Source organism: Heloderma suspectum, chromosome 7 (assembly GCF_057233095.1).
Source record: "Heloderma suspectum isolate Gila_16-S chromosome 7, 16-S_ref, whole genome shotgun sequence".
Classification (NCBI taxonomy): Eukaryota; Metazoa; Chordata; class Lepidosauria; order Squamata; family Helodermatidae; genus Heloderma; species Heloderma suspectum.
The window spans coordinates 23,238,994-23,261,444 of record NC_139464.1 but is presented as its reverse complement, the minus strand read 5'-3'; the positions used below and the strand labels follow the sequence as shown (position 1 = coordinate 23,261,444).

The 22,451-nt window shown below is 46.1% G+C and overlaps 1 protein-coding gene across 1 annotated transcript in view; it reads left to right on the top strand.

Moving 5' to 3' along the window:
* The window catches only part of CECR2 (CECR2 histone acetyl-lysine reader), a 111,399-nt gene that overhangs the window by 20,357 nt on the left and 68,591 nt on the right, over nt 1-22,451 (top strand). The gene's annotated exons all lie outside the window — the stretch shown is intronic.

Genomic DNA, 22,451 nt, shown 5'->3' with positions numbered 1-22,451 from the left:
CCTGCAGTCATGTTTTGTGTGGGTATTTAGTGGGCCAGTCGGGATCTATGAGGGTGCTGTAGATGTAAAACTACCTGCCTTCACACAGCCAACAAAATGGGGTGCATGTGCTTAGGTTCCTACATGCATACACCTGCTAAGCATGTTATCCTTGCCCCACAAAATCATATCTCTGTGTGTAAACATTTTGCATACTGTTGTTATATCGAATGGCTGGAGTTGTTTTGTTGAATGTTATGTTATGCTGAATGTTACGTAGGGCTGCGAGGCAGGCTGTGTCATGGTCCTGCATCTATCATGTGTTTGGTATTCAGTTTGTTGAACATGTGCATAGGCTCTTAGAGTGCAATTGGCAGCTGTGGCCCACGTGTCGTGTTAATTTATGGTGCAAGGTACAAGTGAAAGAATTCCCTGAGGTTCCTTCTTCAAAGCCACAGGTCTTTGTGGTACATTTTCTCACTTTTCTATGGATCGTCTTGTTCTCCTGACAGCTGGATCATTTGTCATAGTTAGATAGCTCATGTGAAAAAAAAAATCATGTGTGACTAACCTGGTTTGCACAGCACAACAGCCCACCATAGCTTAATTTACCTCCCAGGGCTGTAGAATCATTCTGGGCGCCTGTGGGAACCATTTTTGCATGGTGCTTGTGGGTGCCTAGCTTTCCATGGCTTGTGTCAGGCAAACCCAGGCGGCAGTGGTTGTTTGGGGGTTAGACAACCCTCCAATAACACATGACTTGTTTTAGGGTTATTTGTGGTGTGTTTAACCCTCAAACAACCCCTGCCAACTGGGTTTGCATGACACAACAAGCCATGGCAAGCTGGGCACCCGCGAGCACCATGCAAAAATGGCTCCCATGGGCGCCCGGAATGACACTACAGCCCCTGCAGGTAAATTAACTCATGATGAGGTGTTGTGATGTGCAAACATGTCCACAGTGAAAGCCAGCTCTGCCCAACGGAACAAGGCTTTCAGTGTGCTTCTTGCAGATCTCCACAGCAGGTTCTACTAGCCCACCCAGCAATGTCAGCTGTCAGAGGAGCAGCCAGCCCAATTTCTGTCCTGCTGCAACAGACTGACTAGTCATGTTGCTGGATGCTCAAAGGTGATGGCTGAGTGTTCAATGCCCATGGTGCAAAAGTGGCCTGCATATCTTTTAACCCCTCCCCACTACGTAAGCAAAATAAACTATGATAAACTGAATAACTAAAATAAACTGAATAAACTAAAATAAACCGAAGCAAAATAAACCTTATGTGAAAATTTGCTTAATTTGCTTTTAAAAAAAATTTTGGGGTGGAAAAGTGAGTTATAAATTTAATAAGAGCTAGTGCGGTATAGTAGTTAGAGTGCTGGACTGGGAATCAGGAGATCTGGGTTCTAGTCCCGACTTGGCCATGAAGCTCACTGAGTATCTTTGGGCTAGTCAGTCACGGGGTTCATACAAAACAACAACCCACGCTCAAAACTGAGTATGGGTTGAGTGTGGGTTGTCATTGAAATGTGGGTTGTTGTGTTGAATGAACCCAGCTGTGCTAGCAAACTATGGTTTGTTATCCACAAACAACCCACAGTTCACAACCCAACAACAAGCCATGGGTTCTCTTGTTAGCGCAGTTGGGTTCTGACAACACAAAGCAACCCATGTTTCAGCAACAGCCCACGATTCAACAACAACCCACACTCAACCCATGGGTTGTTGTGTTATGTGAACCCAGCCACTGACTCTCAACGTAACCTACCCCATAGGATTGTTGTGAGGATTATCTAAACAACACATGGAAAATTATTTACTTGATATTTTTGATCTAAAGAAGGGATGACCAACTGGTGGCTTGTGGGCACTAGCCTGCAAGATAATTTTGCATCTCCTTCATAAACATATCCACATTTCTTGGCAAACTAGAGTTTCAGGGCACTTTTACTTTTGAAAAGAAGCAGCTTCTTTCGTCTGTAGGATTAAAGTATCAATTGGAATTTGTACACTGATAGGCTCTTCTCCCCCACCCCCAAAAAAGGTCTCTTGAATCTCATGCTTTGGAGAAGAACATCCAGCAATTTAGGGAGGGAAGTGCACCACACTGTGGTCCACTTCAGATGTCCCTGCCACTTCAAATGTCCCATGCCATGGGCTCTCCGGGCTTGTGCTCTCCCTGTTCTCTCTCTTCCTGGATCACAATAACTATAGTTTGTTGTTTCCTGCAAATCATGCCAGCTATGGTTACTTTAACCTATAGTTTTGCTTGCAAACTAGAATTGTAAACCCAACTGAAACTATGGCTTCTGGTTTAATTTTATATCCTACCTTTCCTCCAACCTCTGCTTGCCTTTTATTTTCATAATAACCCTGTGAGATAGGTCAAGCTGAGAGGTAATAACTGACGCAAGGTGAGCTTCATAGCTCAGTAGGATTTTCAGTATAGTTGAGGGGAGGGTTGTCTGTTGCAGGGAAACAACAGGTTTTTTGGGGGCCAAATGGATCCGTGCAACAGACCCAGCTTGGCTTGCATTTGCAAGCCAAGCCGTGCGATAGTTCCTGAAATCATGGAACTTTACCAAGTCTTTTGCCCAAGTTTTTGGGCCATTAGATAATTTACGGCCACAATTTTGTGCAAATTGCACTATTTATGGCTGTCATTTTGCGCAAATTATGATTTGCGCTCAACCCCCTCCCCAAATCCACAAGTTGGTCTGACTCATCGCACACCAGGTTGGGCCAACTTGAGGATGATTGAGCTGGAGTCCAGGGTGTCGAGCTAGCGAAAACGTGCCGAGCTCTACCTCTCAAAAAGATTCCTCCAACATCCCTAGTTTGAGGGCCTTTTCAGTGGCTGTTCCCAGGGTCTGGAACTCCCAGCCAGGGTGGCTAGGTTGGCTCCCTTTATGTTGTTCTCCTGCTGGCAGGCAAATTCGTTTCTATTCAGGTAGGCCTTTGACATGTAAGCTGGTCTGCTGCTGAAGACTTTTTTTTTACTGGTTGAGTACTATTTATTTCTTTTATTATTGTTTTTAATTGTGTTTTTGAGCTATTTGTTTTTATACATTGTAGATAAGATTTTGTTTGAAATCTGTATCTTATTGTAAGGTACTTTGAATGCTATTTTTGTTGGAAAGGCAGAATGCACTCTAACCTCTATGAACTGGCCCCCAAGCAGTTGGGTGCTAAAGAATATGACCCCTGGGTTTAAAATACCACCATACCTTGCCTATTGGTTAAAATAGTAAAGATTCCTGGGGCACATTAAACATCAATATATTTAATGTGGCATTAGCTTTCATAGGCAATGCCCTATTTCATCTGCTGGAGCTCTGAGGTTGTTTTTTTTAACGCTGCATCCAGCTAAATTAAGCCAACCATGCCACTGGGAGCAAGAGACAAGCCAAGCCATTTCATTCAGCTTTTACCTAATGAGAGCAGAAGAGATTCACTTTTTTAAAGTTTTTTTTTTTTTCTTTTGCCATAGAGGGCTGCTTGTTGTGGCTATTGGATTTGCCTAGCCAATGTGAAAGAAATACCACAATTACTTTGTGGCTTTCAGTTTATAACCCTGTCTTTGTAACAGCTATCACCTCGCACCTCTGCTAAGCTCCCTTTGTAACATTATCCCCTTGTTCTAGTGCTTTCCAAACAGCCTCCTATGTGTAGTTATAAAACAGTTGGGGGAGGGACCAAACCTGTGAAGTCTGCAAATAGTATCATTAAGAGCAAACCCAAAGAGAAGCAGACCTCTTCCTTTGTCATATTTGGTTCTTGTTGAAGATATGAGTATAGAAAAGTGGAAAGAGCAAGCCCAGGATATCATCTTTTGATGCTCTTGAACAATGTTTAGTGTTATTAATGTTCTTCCCCCTTTTCTATGAGAAAGCGGCAGCCTTCTGGACAATGCCTGACTCCTTCAGAGTTCATCTTCCCTTGCAGATGAAGTGCCAAGAAGCTGTTTCTGTGGCTGGGAGGAGGTGTGTGTATGTGTGTGTGTTGACTCCTAACTCTGGTATTGTCTTTTGTCTTTGCTGTAGTTGCAGTTCAAATACAGAAATTGGAGTGGGGGAGGGGAGAGTGGAGGCACTTTCAATTCAGGAAGCCATAAAGCTCTTGGGTATCTTTTTGAAAGTGGGTAATATACAGTCTTTTTGCTGTGCAATTGCCTAGAAGGCTGCAGGGAAGGGAAGATGCCTAGGAAATTGGGGAAGGGGTCCTTTAACCGCAGCTGTGACAGAGGAATGATGCACAAATACAAGTGGTTTTGCCAAGTTGCTTGCAAGAGAACAGATGGAGTCAGAGAGCAGACTTAACATTTTGGAGTTGGTTTGTACATGGGATGTGAACCCCTTAATCCCTGCAGTCACAGGGGGGATAGAAGGCTTACCCAATACAAGATTGGTCCAAATGACTACTGATAGTCCTGGGTTTGCCTGCCTGCCCTAAGTGTAAAGTTTTTAAATTTCATCACAGTAAAGCACAGCTTTTCAAATTTAGTCTGAGTGGTCATGGGGGAAAAAAATCTAGACCTCCCCAAGGTTCATGTAAACAAAGCAAAACATATAGTTTTGTTTTGTGTTTACTCCCATTCTAGTCTTCAGAGCAGGTAGACTTGAGTGAAAACATCATTATGAAGGATTCATTTATTTATTACTAAGAAACTAGTCTTAAAAATCACTGCTGATTAGGTTTGTCCTTCTGCTAAAAGATGCAGTTTTGATCCTGCCAGCAGCAGCTATTTTTTGAATTTATACTTGTGACTTCTTTATGGAACCTGCCCTCTCATGGGGAGGGGTACAGTATGTGTGTGTGTGTGTGTGTGTGTATATATATATATATATATATATATGATCATGAGTTTGTTTCTGATGCTGCTGTTTTTAGTAAGTTACTTCTTTTAAACTGATTTTACCATTACTGTGTTATATTACACAGGTGGCATATACATATTTATTTGAATAAATAAAAATGATAGAGCATCAACAGCAACAGAGGATAACTGATAAGCACTACTTATTGCTGAAATGGTGTGGTGGGATGTGGGTGGCACTGGGGAGGAGCACAGCTACACCATGCCCTATACTTCCCCAGACCATGACCACATCACTATTGACAGTGCAGCTTTACACCAGCCCCAGAACTGGTGCAAGGCATTTCTCTCCTGGTGACTTAAATGGAAAATAATATTTTTTATGAAGTGCCTGCCCCCCTATCAATGAGCATCCCCCCAAATCACCATGACAGAGCATAGGATCTGTCCCAGTTAGAACTCACCAGTGTGTAAACTCCACACAGGAAGATGATAGAGATGGTAAGGTAAGTGGACACAAGTCCATCTCTCTCTGGTTCCAAACTGTGCATGCTTATTTATTACATTTATATCTTCCCTTTTTTCCTCTTGCAAGGAACCCAGGTGGCTTACATGGTCCTCCTCTCCATATTATCCTCACAAAAGCCCTGTGAGGTAGATTAGGCTGAAAGTCAAAAGTCACCCAGCGAATGTCATGGTCAAGTGGGGGCTAGAACCTCGATCTCCCAAGTCCCAGTCCAGTACTTTTAATCGCTACACCGCATTGGCTCTCAAGAGTTCACTTAGAATTCACACAGGGGAACTTTACGGGGAAACATGGAGAAAGGGCACTTTGCACACAATGCAAAGGGCACTTTGAACAAATAGCTCGTCTCTAGGACATTCCTAGGAACATCAACACATTTCTTACACTTTTATTCCTAGAAACATAACAGGTACCCCACCTTGGAACTCCAGACACAAACACTGAACCCCACTCCATTCCAACAACTGAGGGTGTCAGGGCACAACACCCAGACAGGTAAGCAAAAGAAGGGAATATATGCTAAAATTTATTAACTTCTGTAATATCTCTGCAATTATCTTCCTTTGTTATATGTGTCTATGTGAGTGTGTGAACTGTATTGCTGTTACACTCTTCCGCTCTCCAACAGTGGAGAACGGTATCTCCCACATGGGGGATGCAACCCCCCCCCCCCACACACACATTCATACAAGTTCTCTGTTGGCAAATGCTAGGCACTCAACTCCAGCTATTGAAACTGCTGGCCAAACACTCAAGAGCACTTCTGCCTGTGTCTCCCCATGCTCTCTACAGGTCGCTCTCCCAGAAGCACACCCTGTTCTGTGCAGACCATGAGGGATGCCTACCCCATGGCCAGCAGGGGTGTTGCTAGGTTCTTAAAAGATGTGGGGCACAGGCCCATAACACAAATTTATATGTGCATATTTATATGTCCGAGTCTAAGCGCACCTCTGTGTATGTGTGTGTGGTGTGCATGTGGTGTGCTTCTGTGTCTGTATAGATTACATACATACATAAGAAGTGTGCACTGACCCCCCCCCCCAACTCAGACCCCAACTCAGCATTTTGAAAAAGATCCCGCTTCTGCTCAGCACCAAACCTGAGGCAAGGTTTGGAAAAATGAGTCTTTATGCTTCCTGCTGACTATCATGGGAAATTAGAAAAAACTGTAATTTTCTTTCTCTTGGTCAGAACTGGATGATAATTTCAAGCACAGTAGCCTCCTAGAATGGGATTGCACCTGCCTAGTGTCAGAAAAATAGGTGCAGGGTTTATATTTTGCTTTTCTTTTAAAGGGAACTGCCATTAACAATTTATTCCTTTGAAGAATTGGATAAAAATGTCAGGATTCATTGCCTCATCAGAGGAGATCATGTCTGGCAATTTTAAGAATGATAGCCACAGGGGGTTTTGTGCAAGGATAGCCTTGACATTTTGAGTTTTCCAAAAGAGGGCATACTTCTCTCCCTATGTTTCTTGTGGACCATTGTTCTGAAAATTACAGACAGCCTAAGTAAGAAACCAGAAAAGTTTCAGAAGGATAGGCACAGCAGTTCATGTGGATGGGGAGTTCTCCAGTTTTGGGGGAGGGAGGGATTTGCTTTCCCTTCCCTTCACCCCCCCAATAGTTTATGGGTAAATTTGTATGAAAATGCAGAGGTTATTAGAGGTGTCTCCCAGGCAAGAAATCTGCAAAGTTTCTGAAGGATATATATGCATGCAAATTTAGCATTACTAGAATTTATTTACATTTCACCAATGTCGGCAACAGGGGAGCATGGGTGGGAATGTGCTATTGCTGTTGCACTCATGTCCTGCTTGTGGGTTTCCCATGGGAATCTGGTTGTCCACTGTGTGAACAGAATGCTGGACTAGATGGACCTTGGCCTGATGCAGCATGGCTCTTCTTATGTTCTTAAATAGAGAGTGCCTCCAAGCATATGCAGAATGCTTTTCTTTCATCACTGAGCACTTACGTTCTCCACCTACCAATTCTGTTCCCCTCCATGCAACCATCCCTCCTCATCCTACCATCCTCCAGCAACTCTTCATAAAAACAGATGTCTCGTTTTGTGCAACTCTCCTCTACCTCCTCCTCCTCATGCACAAGCTCTCATTGTATCTTCCTCCCCATAACTTCATTTGTGCCAAGACTTCACCAGGATTCAGCCAATGAGTCTGTTTTCAAAACTAGGGTTAAGTTATGGAGAAACTCTGAGCATGTACTAAGTGTCTTTCCCACACCACAGAGGCTAGAGTTCATGCAAAATGAAAAAAAGAAAAAGAAAAAACATGCATAAGACTGAGCTGAAAGGGTAGTCAATTCGTTAGACTGGAATTGGGTAGGCACTGTATTAAGCCTGCAGTACCATGCTCACAACTCAGGATTTATTTCTGAGTAAACATGCAGAACATCAGGATGCAAACATTGCTGCAGAAGTAACTTGTGCTGGAATCCTATGCACACTTTCTTGAGGGTAAGCCCTAATGGGGCTTCTGAGTGGGCATTCATAGGCTTGGATAAATAAGCAGTATTTATCTCCCCTGCACTTAAAAAACAATCCCCAAACTCCTATTTTTCTTAAAGCTTTCTGTTCATAGGAACATAGGAAGCTGCTTTATACTGAGTCAGACCCTGGGTCCATCTAGCCCAGTATTGTAGACACTGACTGGCAGCAGTGGCTCTCCAGAGTTTCAGGCAGGATTCTTTCTTAGCCCTACCTGGAGTTGCTGGGGATTGAACCTGGGATCTTCTGTAGGCCAAGCATGTGCTCTACCACTGAGCTACAGCCCTTTCTATTGCTGGATAATGGCAACTGACAAATAAAACAGCCCCAGATTTGTTTCTCTGCAACCATGTGAACCCACTTTTCTCAAAGACTTGAGTGAGGAGAAGGACTAAAACAAACCTCTTGTCTGTTTGTAGAAAGTCAAAAGTTCAGAACTTTTGCCCACCAAAAGAGAATTCTCTTTAAGAATTCCCCAAGATGTGCTCTGGGTGGAATAAAGAATAGAAAGGAAGAACAAGATAGGGGAGGGAAGGGAAGAAGATGGTGATTGGAAATGGGGGATGGTGTCAGGGGGCCCTAGCCGACCTCTTTCAGTCTACTCCAGTAACCAATTCCAGACACAAAGGATTCTTTTCAAGGCTTTATTCCTTTTACAACTTAATAACTCTATCACCTGCGACTAAGCTATGAACAGCAGAGTAACCTATGCCCCGGGTTGGAAACAGCTGATCCCCGTTTGAACGAGAATCACTTGCAGACCCTGAACTTATGGGCTAGGGAGAGTCCTTCCCCTTTTCCCTTGGGTCCTCTGGACACGACCGTTGCTTGCACACCAAACGGGCGCTATGCCTCCTTTCCGTGCCCTCCATAGCTTGTCGCTCTTTGCGTCTGCGTCGAGCATCCAGCCAGCCCTCCTCCCGCGCTCTTTCACTCCCAGGACCGCTATCTACGTCTGGAATGCCAGCAGGAGGAATCTCTGCCAGCTGCAGGGCCTGGGAGGGATGAGCGCGCTCCTCTCCCACGGACGGCTGTTCCTCCTCAGAATCAGAACTGCTCTGAGGTTCTATGGGCTCAGTGTCCACCCTGACATCATCCCCGCTCCCATGAGGCCCCACCCCGGGCTTGTGGGGGTACAGCTGGTGGAAATGCCTCAGCAGTAACGGAGCATGTACGTATTCCGCGGGTTCCAAGGATTGCTCATCTGGCCTGTACCCCTTCTAGTCCACCAGATATTGCAGGTGTCCACGAGAAAGGCAGGAATCCAGAATCTCTGCGACCTCAAACTCCTCCTCCCCCTCCACCAGCACTGGTGGTGGCGGGGGAGCCGGTCGAGAGATGAGGGTCACCAGAAACCAGGGGGGACAGCAAGGACCGATGAAAAACAGGATGGATCTTCATGGAGGGGGGGAGAGCCAGGCGAAAAGCAACAAAGTTAATCTGGGCAGTAATCTGGAAAGGCCCCATGCGATGAGGTGCGAGCTTCCTTGCGGGCGAGTGAGAGGGGAGGTAGTGGGTGTACAACCAAACCCAGTCTCCTGGTTGCAGAGATGGACCCAGCTGGCGCCGCCAGTCTGCAGAGGCCTTGTAGGCTGTCTTGGCTTGCTCGAGGGAGACCCGTAAGAGGTGGTGTACTGCTCTGAACTCCTCTAAAAAGTCATGGGCCGCCGGCACCGAAGAGGGAGCTAGGGTGGACGGGAAAGCCTTGGGGTGCTAACCAAAATTGGCAAAAAATGGAGTTTGGTGGGTGGAAGCATGGCAGGCATTGTTACAAGCAAATTCCGTGAGAAGCAGCAAGGAAAACCAGTCATCTTGCTGGTAATTGACATAAGAGCGCAAATATTGCTCCAGAGTCTCACTGGTGCACTCGGTCTGACTGTCCGTCTATGGATGGTGGGCGGAGGAAAGACGGAGCGTCACATATAGAAGCCCAAGTAGCTCCCTCCAGAAATGGGCAGTGAATTGGGCCCCCTTATCCGAAATGAGACCCTCAGGCAATCCGTGGAGCCGGAAAACATGCGCCAAAAACAGCTCTGCCATCTCCCTGGCTGTGGGCAACCCAGAGCAGGGGATGAAATGGGCCATCTTAGAAAACAAATCCATCACCACCAGAATGGTGGTCCTACCGTGTGAGGGAGGCAAGTCAGTGATGAAGTCAAGGGGGAGCAGTTTCCAAGGTCCTGAGGGGGTAGGCAGGGGGTGAAGCAAGCCTGTGGGCTTGCCTGAGGGGGCTTTCGCCCGCTGGCAGGTTGGGCAGGAGGTGACATAGGTCTTGACGTCCCAACACACACGAGGCCACCAAAAGTCCCACGTCACTCCGTGCAGGGTCTTGGCGACACCAAAATGCCCAGCTGTGGGGGAGTCGTGACACTGATGGAGGACCTTCTTGTGGAGGGGTCTAGAAGGCACATAGACCAAGCCAGAATGGTAAAGCAGGCGACCTCACAAAGAGAAGGGGGTAGGGTGTGGGGGGGCAGAGGCTAGCCCCAATTCCTCCACTTTTCTGCGAACAAAAGCATCCTGAGCCTGTGAAGAGTGAAGGAGCTCCTCCCAAGAGTGAGGCACCGCAGCTGCAGCCAGGCCTTGGGGGGGAAGAATCAGAGAGGGGGGGGATTTCCCTCACCCCCTGGCTGGAGGTCAGGCTTATGAGAAAGAGCATCTGCTTGTAGGTTGTTGGAGGCCTTCACATGGCAAATCTTAAGGTGGAACTGGGAAAAAACAACCACCTAATCTGCCTCTGGTTAAGGCACGGGCTGTCTGAAGACGTTCGAGGTTGCGATGGTCAGTTCTAACTTCGACTGGGTGCTGCGCCCCCTCTAGAAGATGGCGCCAGGTCTCCAAAGCAGACTTGATGGCCAACAGTTCCTTCTCCCAGATGGTATAATTCCTCTCAGACATGTTCAGCTTCCTGGAGTGGTAGGCGCAGGGTTGCAACCCGCCGCCCACCCGATCTGGTTGAAAATGCACCGCCCCCACCGCAAAGTCAGAGGCATCAGTTTGCACTACAAAAGGTCTCCTCGGGTCGGGATGTAACAGGATCGGCTCAGAACTGAAAAGCCTCTTAAGTTCCTCGAAAGCCTGTTGGGCAGATGCTGTCCAATGAAAAGGAGATTTCCTGCCCTTAAGGAGGTCTGTGAGAGGAGATGTCAGCCGAGCAAAGCAGGGCAGGAACTTTCTGTAAAAATTTGCAAACCCCAGAAAACGTTGCAAGTCCTTCTTGGTGGATGGAGCCTGCCAGGAGAGGACAGCCTGGACCTTTGCAGTATCCATCCTGATTCCGTCAGCTGAGATAATGTAGCCAAGATAGTCCAAAGAGGTTAGGTCAAACACACATTTCTCCAGCTTGGCATAAAGATGGTTCTTGCGGAACCGCTAGAGGACGGCAAAGACATGATGCTGATGGGTGTGGGGGTCCTCAGAAAATATAAGTAAATCATCGAGATATACAATGAGGAAAGTGTCCAAATAGTCCCAGAAGATGGCATTCATAAAATGCGAAAATGTGGGGAGGGGGCGCAGGCGAGCCCAAACGGCATCACTAGGTATTCATACACTCCGTACTGGGTTCCAAAAGAGGTCTTCCACTCATCCCCCTCCCGGATGTGAATGAGATTGTAGGCGCCATGCAGGTCCAACTTTGTGAAAATCTTGGCTCACCCCAGGCACTCCAGCATCTCAGGGAACAGGGGGAGGGGGTACTTGTCAGGGATGGAGACCGAATTGAGGGCTCTATAGTCGTGCACCGGGTGGAGTTCTCCAGATTGTTTGGCAACAAAAAAGGTAGGGGCACAGGCGGGGGAGGAGGAAGGGCGAATGAAGCCACATTTGAGATTTGTGTCCAAAAACTTGTGCAGAGCTCAAAGTTCCAGCTCCGACATGGAATACAGCTGGCCAGCGGGGATGGTCGCCCCTGGAATGAGGTTAATGGCACAGTCAAAACGGCGGTGCGGGGGGAGCTGGTCAGCCTCCTTCTTGTCAAAAACATCCCGAGAAGCCACATACTTCTCTGGGAGGATGACGGTAGCTGAAGAACTGCCAGAAACAGACGAGGAGGGAGAGGAAAGGGTTAAGGCCTGGACTGGGACAGGCGCCTCCTCGGGGAGGCAATGCTCCCAGCAGTAGGGAGACACAAACTCCACCTGCTGAAACCCCCAAGGAATCTGAGGTTTATGCTTAGAGAGCCAGGAAACACCCAGTACGATTGGGTATAGGGGAACTTTGGCCAAGTGAAAATGAATCTACTCAACGTGGGACTGGGCGTGCAGAGTAAGTGGAATTGTAATACGGGTCACCGCACCCGAAGAGAGAGGACGCCCGTCGATGGTCTCCACTGCCAAGGGGGCAGGGTAGGAATCTTGTGGAAGAGAGCGAATGTTTCATCCATGAAACTGGTCGTAGCTCCAGAGTCCGCTAATGCCAGGGCTTCCACCCCACCCCACTGGGAGGAGCGTAGGTGAACTGGCAATAGCAGATGGGAGGGTGGGGGGGTTGCGGAAGGCACCCACCCAGTGGGGAACCGACCCTCTAACTGGAGGCCCCCAACAGGCTTGGGGGGCAGTCTAGTCAGGCCTGGGGATGAGGAGGAGGAGTGGGGGAGGCAGAGGAGCTGCGGATCTAACGCAGCAGGTCTTGGCGAAATGGCCCGGTTTTCCACACCTAAAGCAGCGGCGGTCAGCTCGCCGATGCCCAAGCTCCTCTGGTGGCAGCGGGGCTCGGGTAGCTCCCAGCTGCATCGGGGTCTCCTCCGCCCCCACCGCAGGGGCAGGGGGTGGGGGAGGGGGCAGGAAACGGGGAATGGGAGGAGGGAAATATCGGCCCCTGGCACCCCGCCGGGTCTGCCGGCACCCCTCCAGCCCACTATCTATCTGGAGGCAGGTCTGGATGAGGTCCTCCAAAGTCGGCGGGCTGGGCATGCATGCCAACTCGTTCAAGATCTCGTCGTTCAAACTGTCCAGAAACAGAGCCACCAGTGCGGCATCATTCCACTGTAAATCCTGCATCGGCAAGCAAAAAGTTGTTGCTTAGCTGGAAACTGAGTCCTTGCCCTGCCTGAGGTGGCGAATCTCCTGAGAAGCCATCTGCGTATGCAGGGGGTCACCAAAAAAACAGGCCATCGCTGTCATGAAACCTTGATAGTCCCCAAGCAGGGGGTCATTAGCGAGAAGGAGTCCCAAAGCCCATTTAGCGGCCATGCCGGAAAGTAGGTTAATTTATTTATTTTATTTATTTATTTCATTTCATTTCTATACCGCCCAATAGCCGAAGGTCTCTGGACGGTTCACAAAAATTAAAATCAAACAACACACAATGAAACAATTTAAAATATATAGAACATTAAAACCACAATATAACAATACAACCACAATAAAACCTAGCAGCAGTGCAGGAGTTTAAAATACAGATTTAAAACAGCAAAGATAAAAATTTAGAAAGCTAAAATGCTAAAATGCCTGGGAAAATAAAAAGGTCTTCACCTGGCACCGAAAGGAATACAATGTAGGCACCAGGTGAACCTCACTAGGGAGCTCATTCCAGAGCCGGGGTGCCACAGCAGAAAAAGCCCTCCTCCTAGTAGCCACCCGCCTCACTTCCTTTGGCAGGGGCTCACGGAGAAGGGCCGCTGATGATGATCTTAAGGTCCGGGCAGGCACATATGGGAGGAGGCGCATGTACATGATGAAGCCCACACCAACCTGTTCTGTCAGGAAATCCTCAGGTCGAAGGCGCATGTACAGCTCCGATTGGGCCCTGAAAATCTGAAAAAATCCCTTCTCCCCAGAAAACGTCTCTGGCAAGGCCACTGGGCACTTGCGGCGAGGGGGAATCGGAGGTGGCGGAGGTTGAACCGCAGCCTGTACATTCTGCACGGCAGCTGTCAGTTGAACCATTTGATCACGGAGAATCTGGTTCTCTTGCACCAGAGCCTGCACGGTCGGGTATCCGGCACCCTCCATTTGGCAGTGGGAGGAGAGCAAGAGAGAGAGAGAGAAAAAAAGAGGAACGGGGACCAAGCTGTCAGGGAGCCCTAGCCGGCCTCTTTCATTCTACTACAGTAGCCAACTCCAGACACAGACAAAGTATCTTTTTCAAGGCTTTATTCCTTTTACAACTTAATAACTATCACCTGCGACTAAGCTATTAACAGCAGAGTAAGGTATGCCCCGGGTTGGAAACAGTTGGTCCCCGTTTGAACGAGAATCACTTGCAGACCCTGAACTTATGGGCTAGGGAGAGTCCCTCCCCTTTTCCCTTGGGTCCTCTGGACGCGACCGTTGCTTGCACACCAAACGGGCGCTACGCCTCCTTTCCGCGCCCTCCATAGCTTGTCGCTCTTTGCGTCTGCGTCGAGCATCCAGCCAGCCCTCCTCCCGCGCTCTTTCACTCCCAGGACCACTATCTATGTCTGGAATGCCAGCAGGAGGAATCTCTGCCAGCTGCAGGGCCTGGGAGGGATGAGCGCACTCCTCTCCCACGAATGGCTGTTCCTCCTCAGAATCAGAACTGCTCTGAGGTTCTATGGGCTCAGTGTCCACCCTGACAGATGGGGGCTGGTAGAGAGAATTCCCTAAGCCAAGTGGCTCCTTTCAGAGAGGTAGTACATGAGAGGAATTTAGGAGGCTGCGGAGGGTTTGTAAGGATTGCACGTACTTGAATTAACTTTATGAGGTGAGGTGGCTGAAGGCTTTTTCTAGCTTTTTAAAAACAGCAGTTTCTTGACCATGACGCCGCGTAGTCCTAACCCTCCTTTTGGAATAATTTGAGTCCTACAGCTATTAAGGATAAATTAAAGTGGAGGGAGAGAAAGAAGTTTGTGGAGGCTAATTGGATCCTTTGCTGTACTGAAGCTACTAAACTTCTGTAGAACGCAAAAGTTCCAGTTTGGGGCAATAAAATCAGATGCTGTGTGAAATACCAGTATTTCACTTGGAGCTCTTCCCTTCCTTCTCCATCTTCCAAATTTCATTGCAAGCAAGCTCCCAACAGTGGGTATGTAAGAGCAGAAAAGTAGGGGGAGAGAGAAAAAACAATGAGCAGACTGTGGAAGGAAAGATGGCAGTCTCCCCTCTAGTTTAAAAGGTTGGTGCATTCACACTAGAGTCCCTATTGGTCTGTCAAGGGAGTGAGTCCTAAGCCCTTCTAGTAACAGCAAGGCTACTGAGCTCACAGGGAAGAAGCAGACTTGTATTAGGTAGGGCTGTGCGCTGTTTCAGATCTGGGTCCAAATTCTGAACCAAAGCAGGGTGATTCGGACCAAATTGGTACAGATCCAAAGTGGGTCTGGATTGGTTTCAATCGTTTCAGGTTGTTTCAGACGATTCTGAAGGCTAGACAGCTTGTTTGGGAAATGTAACAATTTCCTTTAAGATTAGGGAGGGGGAGAGGAGGAGTTGGGAGGGGGGAACTGAGTTTTTGCAAGTGACATCTAGCTGCCAGTGGGGCTGAACTTTTAACCCAGCAGTCTCCAGTCACAGTGGGGTGATTGAGAGTGGAGTACAATCACTCCTCTATAAGGAAAGGCTTCAATGTTTGGGCTGTTTAATTTAGAAGAAAGGCAAATAAGGGGGGAGGTTTTTAAAATTATGTGGCGTAGTGAAAGTGGAGCAGTGCAGTAAATAAGCTGAGTTCAGTGTGACTTTTTCCCAGGTAATGTGTATTGCAGCGAAAGAGATGTTTAACTTTATTCTTCCCTTAGTGAGGAGCCTCACATCATCCAGTGAAGCTGAATAGTGGCAGATTCAGGTCAGACAAAAGGAAAGTACTATTTGCAGTTTAAAAAAAACCCTACACTAGAGATTAGGGATAGTGACCCCCTAATGGTCACCTTAAACATCTCTGATTAGGATCTGTAATCCCTTGTGGGCTTGACAGTTTTTACCTTTTGTTTTAGTCTGTGAGAAAAGGAAACTTTATGTGTTGCTAGCACAAAAGCCACTGGACCTAACTGTCTGATATTTGGTAGGTTCAGTCAGCTCCATAGGGGCTGCCAGATCCCCAAATTCCATGCACATATGTGGAAGCACAAAAAAATTATAGCTCTTTGTTTTGGCAGATTTTCTTGAAAAAAACAAATTTTTACCTGTGGCTAGCACAAAAGCCACTAGATCTAACTGTCTGAACTTTGGCAGGTTCAGTCAGCTCCATAGAGGCTGCCAGGTCTCCAAATTGCATATATTTATCATAAAAACTAAAAAAAAAAAATAGTAGTTAGGACAGCTCAAAAGATCTGGGGCACAGCTCAGAAGATATGGGGCCCATGCCCAGGTAGGCCTGTAAATAATGATGCCCATGGTGACTGGGATGCACCTGGCTGTTTATCTATAGGATTGACAACCTACTGGCTCAAGGCAGGCTCCTCTAACCTTCCACTTGGTGACAGACGGTTATATAAGAGGTGAGGGTGTTCCTGCCATGGAGCTTGTGCCATGAGGAACATTGCACCTGCTCTCTTGCTGTCTGTGAAATTATGGTCTGAGGCATGGGAGCCCTTCTTGTGTGACTGGTTGGTAACTCCACACTTGTATCTTTCCCTTTTAGGATCCACTACATCCCAGATGCTGTTGAATAAAGACTTTGACTTTTCCACATGTTTTGTGCCTTTGTTGCTAGAGAGCGGTAGACAGGGATCCCTTTGTCCCAGCCTAGTATGATCTGGGTTCAGCTGACCTCAGAGTGGGGCAAACGGGGAGCTTGAGCAGCTTGGAGCCAATGACCTCTCCTCTGCTTACTTGGGTTCTCTGGACTGCGAGGGGGCAGAGACACAAGTGGGATGGGTGCTGCTGCTGGGGTGTATGAGACAGTAAGTTGGGCAAGGAGATGGGGGAGAGATTACAGGGGAGGCAATAAGTCCTTCTGAGATGTTATCTGGCAGGGCTGGCCTATAAGGCAACACAGAGTGTCGAGATTAGTCACATGGTTTGCTTGCCCAAAGGAGGGTGTGAGCCGAAAGGACTGGTTTGGGTCAAGCTGTTGGTCCATGCAGTACACCTCCCAATTGGCTCAGCTGTGCCTGGTGTGGAATCCCTTCCCCACCTTTCCTAGTATGGGGTTTACCCTGGATTTGCACCTGGAATGTCCCCCATGTAAAACATGAGTTGTTCCACATGGCTAGGGCTCCTCTGCTAGCTCTTGGAATCTGTGACACAGTCCTGGGGCTGGGGGAATAATGTTCCCCATGATGTGCCTGTTTCATGTCTGCTGCTGTGGCTAAGTAGTTCTGGAGGTGCTCTGTGGAGCTTGCAGTGTGGCTTCAAGCCCTGGGAACTCCCTCAATTTGCTGCCAACAGAACTGTGTTTTGCCAGTCATGTAAAAGATAAATTGGGACATTTCCCCTTCCCCCTTGGTGGGGCTCAAACTTTCATCTCTTGCTTCTCAACCGCTTGCCCTGTGGAATGAAGCACTGCAGGCTGTTGCTGTCAGTGTGTGTCCTGGCCCGTTCCTTTGGCTGATTGTCAAAAGAATCTTCCTCCCTTGGTGGATCTTGAACACTTGCCCCAGGAGGGCCGTGTCTCCTGTTTTCAGGCATCTTGCCCAATGAGTTATGTTGGTGCTGTTGTTGTGTGGGCGTTCCTTACCTTTGTGTGTTGTGCTCCAAAACTGTGGTTGTGGCACACATGGCGGGGGGGAGGGTAAATAAGCCACAATGGTTTATTTCCCTGGCCATGATCGTGCAAACCAGGCCACTGTGTCTAACGGAGTGGGGACATTCTGGCGTCATTTTGCATGTTGTGTATGTGGTAGGAATATAGAAACTCCCTTATACTGAATCAGACCCTTAGTCCATCTAGCCCAGTACTGTCGACACTGACTGGCAGCAACTCTCTAGGGTTTCAGGCAGGAGATTTTGGGGATTGAACCTGGGACCTTCTGCACACAAAGCATGTACTCTATCACTGAGCTATGGTCCTTAGCTCAATGAGGTGATGCAGGGGTGTGTGCTGGGGGCACGTTTCTGTCATGAGTTAATTGCTTCCCTCCATGTGTGGCCACTTGTGGGGGCAGCATTGCCTGCACAGTCTCTGGTTGGCTTTGGCAATGTTTCCAGGGTCACAGGGAACACTTCTTTTTGTGTTGTTTTTTTGTATTTTCTGCTTGTGTGCTTTCCCCCTCACCTCCTGGGCTAAACGTATATGGGATGTATGGAGGCCGTTCTACTGGCATAGTGGTGTATCTCACCCCCCCCCCCCCAGTGTAATCGGTGTACAGGATTGCTCTGTTAGTATAAGAAAGAGGAAAATATCTTGATTGCAGCCCATTTGTTAGTGACCCAATATTGGAAGAAAATGCAGTGACTAACAATGGAGGAGTGGAAAAGGGCTATATGGCAAAGGACTGTAATATATGTGAGATAAGTTTTTAAGATACACAACAAAAAGGATACAGAACAAAAAAAGGATTCTTTGGAATATTTGCATAATTTTTACAGTACCGGAATAGGAGAATTAATTAAGAAAATGTCAAGAGAGAGATATCAAATGTAATTTAGGCAAGCCAATAATTTTAAAAATTTGTTTTTTCAATATGAAATTTGAAAATGTTGAGTTCTGATGCTGAAGATTGAGCAGATTTTTTTTAAAGTTAGATTTAAATTAGATTTAAGACTTCATAATATTTTGATTCAAGTAAAGCTAAGGTGTGTGTGTTTGTGTATGGAATGACTTGTTATATCCTCTTTAAATAATAATTTTCATTTCTTCAATAAGTATTTAAATTCTAAGAGTATTGTAATATTTACATTTGATTTGAATTGTAATTTTGTTTTGTAGTATTTTTATCTTCTATATAGTGTGTGTGTGTGTGTGTGTGTGTGAGAGAGGGGGGGGGAAACAACTCCTGTCATTAAAATAATTTTTACCACTGTCCTACACTCATTGAATTAAGGTGTGGACAACTGTTCCTCCTCTTTCTTCTGACATCCTTAAGTATTTGAAAGCTATCAGTAATAATTCTCTTTAATCTTTTTTCTAAATTCAACATGCATAGTCAGTCTAATTTGATTTCCTTTTAGGTTTTCTTGATCACTTGGTAGATGAACTTGTTTGCAGCAAATGTCGAATGGTTTAATATATCAGGCAGGGTTTTTCCTGGGCTAAAGTTAGCGAATCAATGTGAACACTATAAACAAGGGAAATACTTGGCCTGATAGACAAATACGGGTTTTCTACAGCAGAATTGTACATTCTTTCCCAGCCTAGTGTCTAGGGATCTGTATTTCCTTGCTGTATCTGTCCTAGCCCTGCTGCTAGCCATTGCTTGTCCTTGGTGAGGTGGAAACCCTTGCTGTATGCTGTGTGTGTTTTCCCAACAGCCATTGCAAGACTCCAAGGGATTTAGTCATGGGGGGTGAAGGGAGAGATGTTAAACAGGCTTTTCCCTAATGAGCTGTGACGCCAGCTGGAGAGGGGGAGAATATGGCTTTTCTCTCCTGTCCAGTGCTCTGTGAACGTATAGAGGGGTGGAAAAGGAACTGCGTGTCTCCATTTTGTACCTCCTCCCGCCAGTCCAGTACACATACTGTGCTGATTTGCTGCCTCCTCTTGTTTCCTTTCTGTTCTGTCCCCAAAGCATTTTGGCAAGGTTTAGATTTCTATGCTTACAGCTCAATGCTCAAGGAGAAAAGGGAACAACAAAGGATTTAGGGGATGCAGTTTATCTCAAGACTGAGCACTGTGCAGTTGAGCTAGTGAGAATCCTGCTTTTTCCTCCTTTCTTTGCCAGCAAGTCTCTTAAAAGTAACAGTTGCTGTTTGTGTTTTCATCATCTGCTTAAACAGTCGTGTTAACTACTGTACCAGATTAGTCTTCATCATTAGGACTGAAATTTTTAAATGGTACCTTTATTTCCCTAAAATATGTTCCTCCCACATATACTTTTATCAACAGAAATTAATGTAACAATGGTATTCTCACATTCCCCATCTTCATAGGTGGAAGTTATGTACAGTAGAAACTGTAGGTTTGGGTCTTTGGCTATGTAATGGAAAAGTGTTCACACCTATTCAGACTTCCCCAAACTGCTCTTTAACACACACATCTGTCTCCCAAGCTCAAAATCTACTTAATGATTTGGTAGAAATGATGTTTAAAAGGAAAAATGACATTGTCGTTTGCGCAGTTGTACTGTTTTTGCAGATACTGTGATACACTAATGTGGAGGAGGCAGTGGCTTGTGCACTCTGTGCTTAGGTTTGTAATGATATCCTACATAAGAACAAAAATTCAGCACCTTGTTTGAAGAGTTGGGGTGCACAATATCCAAATAACAAAAACCCATTTATTAAACAATAGTACACTGTCCTGTGCTCCTTGGAGGGAAAGCAGAATATAAGTGTAAACAATAAATAAAAGGAAATATTAAGAATATTAATGAAACTGATACATAGGTTTTTGTTATTTGTGTATTGTGTGCCCTAACTTTTGAACTGAATATGGAAAGATCTACCAATAGCCCCACAGACCCATAATTATCAGTACTTATATGAGCACATCACAATATATCCTGGCTCCCCAACACTCACTAGGAAACTGGAGGATAACAAAATGGCCCAGACTGAACCCTGTGCCATTTTTAATGTGCATGCTTAAGATCACATAGTGAATGTTAGGAACTCTCTGACATGTGTTACTTTACCTTTTGTGCAAGCAGAGGTAGATTAGTAATTTTGAGGTGACTTTGGCCCCAAATAACACCTAGGGCTGCTGAATAGAGAAGACGGGAAATTCCTTCTGTGTTTTAAGTAGTCTATCATTAATATTAATTCTCTGTGTGAGAACTGTAAATATCATAAAACTAGTAGAAGGGTTATGTGAGGGTTTTTTAACCCTCGAATAACCTACAATGGTAAGGTTCACACAACACAACCCCGGTCACCTCAATGAGCCATCCGTATCGCACGAACCGGCCCTGTGTGTGTGTGCTTTTAGTTTAAAAGAATGCAGCAGGCAACGCCAATAAATTCCAGTAGTTACTTAAGAATTCCCAATATATTTCACTGTTCTTCACCAGAGGAATTTGTTCAGCAGTTAGGTGCATATTACATATCCCTCTAATAAGACATGGGTAGAAGAGTTGTGTCTCTGACATGACTTGGTTTTGCTGAGGCCTCCTCTTTTTCTGGACACTGTTAGTTAAAGACGACATACTAATATTGCCAGAGATCCTGACAGGTGTGCATGTTCTACGTGTGCATCTGAGTTTTTCTGAGAATCTTCCTCTCAGAAGCTGTGCTCCTTGGAGCCTCCAAACTGTTGTATAAAAGACCCTGAGCTGATTTGGATGTCACAGTAAACCACTGTTTATTGTGATGGGAATGAGCCTTAGCGAGCCTCAGGCTTGTACAATCCCACTGCCCCCTCTCTTTAATGGCATAGTCATGAGGAGGTGATTAGAAGCTTTCACTTCCATTTTTGATTAATCACAGTTTGTTGTTTTCTCTGAACTTGACAAACTGTGGTTAACCTTAATGATGGTTTGTTTGAAACAAGCCAAATTCAAACCTTGGGTTATGAAGCTGGTATATTTCAACAAACTATAATTAAGATTAACCACAGTTTAAAAAGGTAAAGGTGTCCCCAACCAGTCGTGTCCGACTCTAGGGTGCGGTGCTCATCCCCATTTCTAAGCCGAAGAGCCAGCACTGTCCGAAGACGCTTCCGTGGTCATGTGGCCGACATGACTGAACACCGAGGTGCACGGAACGCTGTTACCTTTCCTGCCGAGGCGGTACCTATTTATCTACTTGCAATTTCTTGCTTTCGAACTGCTAGGTTGGCAGGAGCTGGGATTGAAGACGGGAGCTCACTCCGTCATGCTGCACTCGGGTCTCGAACTGCTGTCCTGCCGACCTTCCGGTCTGCAGTTCAGTGTCTTAACCACTAAGCCACCGCAGCCCCTAACCACAGTTTAGGGTTTGGTTAATCAGAAACAGAAGTGAACATTTCCAATCTCTCCACAGCTACACCAGAGGAGAAGGACAGGGCACGAGCCCAGGTCTCACTTCAGTTAACTCCTGTCATGATAAACCATGGTTTGGTGTGATGTCTGAACTGGCACTCTGAGTTTAAAATGCATTGGGGAGATTTGTTGTAAGAGCAATTTAAAAATAAACCTAGAGGGAAAGAGCACACTCTCCAAAAGCAGTTGCTCTTGTTCTCAGCCTATAAACCACTTCAAAATGTTGGCATTTAATGAGCAATTTTTCTTTTGAGATGGCAACTTTCAGAAAAATTGAGGTACACACATGTCTCTTTAGATGAACGTATATAATAAGCATATAAACTACACACATACTAAACTGTTAAAGAAGCAACTATAAGCACGTTCTATATATTTGACACAAAAAGAAAAGTGACAAGGTAATCCCATGCCTGCACCAACAAAGTAGCCTATATCAATTATGCAAATTTGCATTAATTATCATATTGTGTAGCTTAGCCTCCCCCCCCCTTTTTTTTTTACTAGTTTGCATAATTCATTCTGATTTTGCTAATTCTGAGAAGGTTTTGGAGCTATACAAAGTACACCAGCTTCTGACCTGTAGAATCTTGACCCTTTGGCTGCTAAGATTTCAGCAAGCATTGCCCACACATTTTCAAGCATATCTTTACAGTCGTAAGAACTAGAAACTT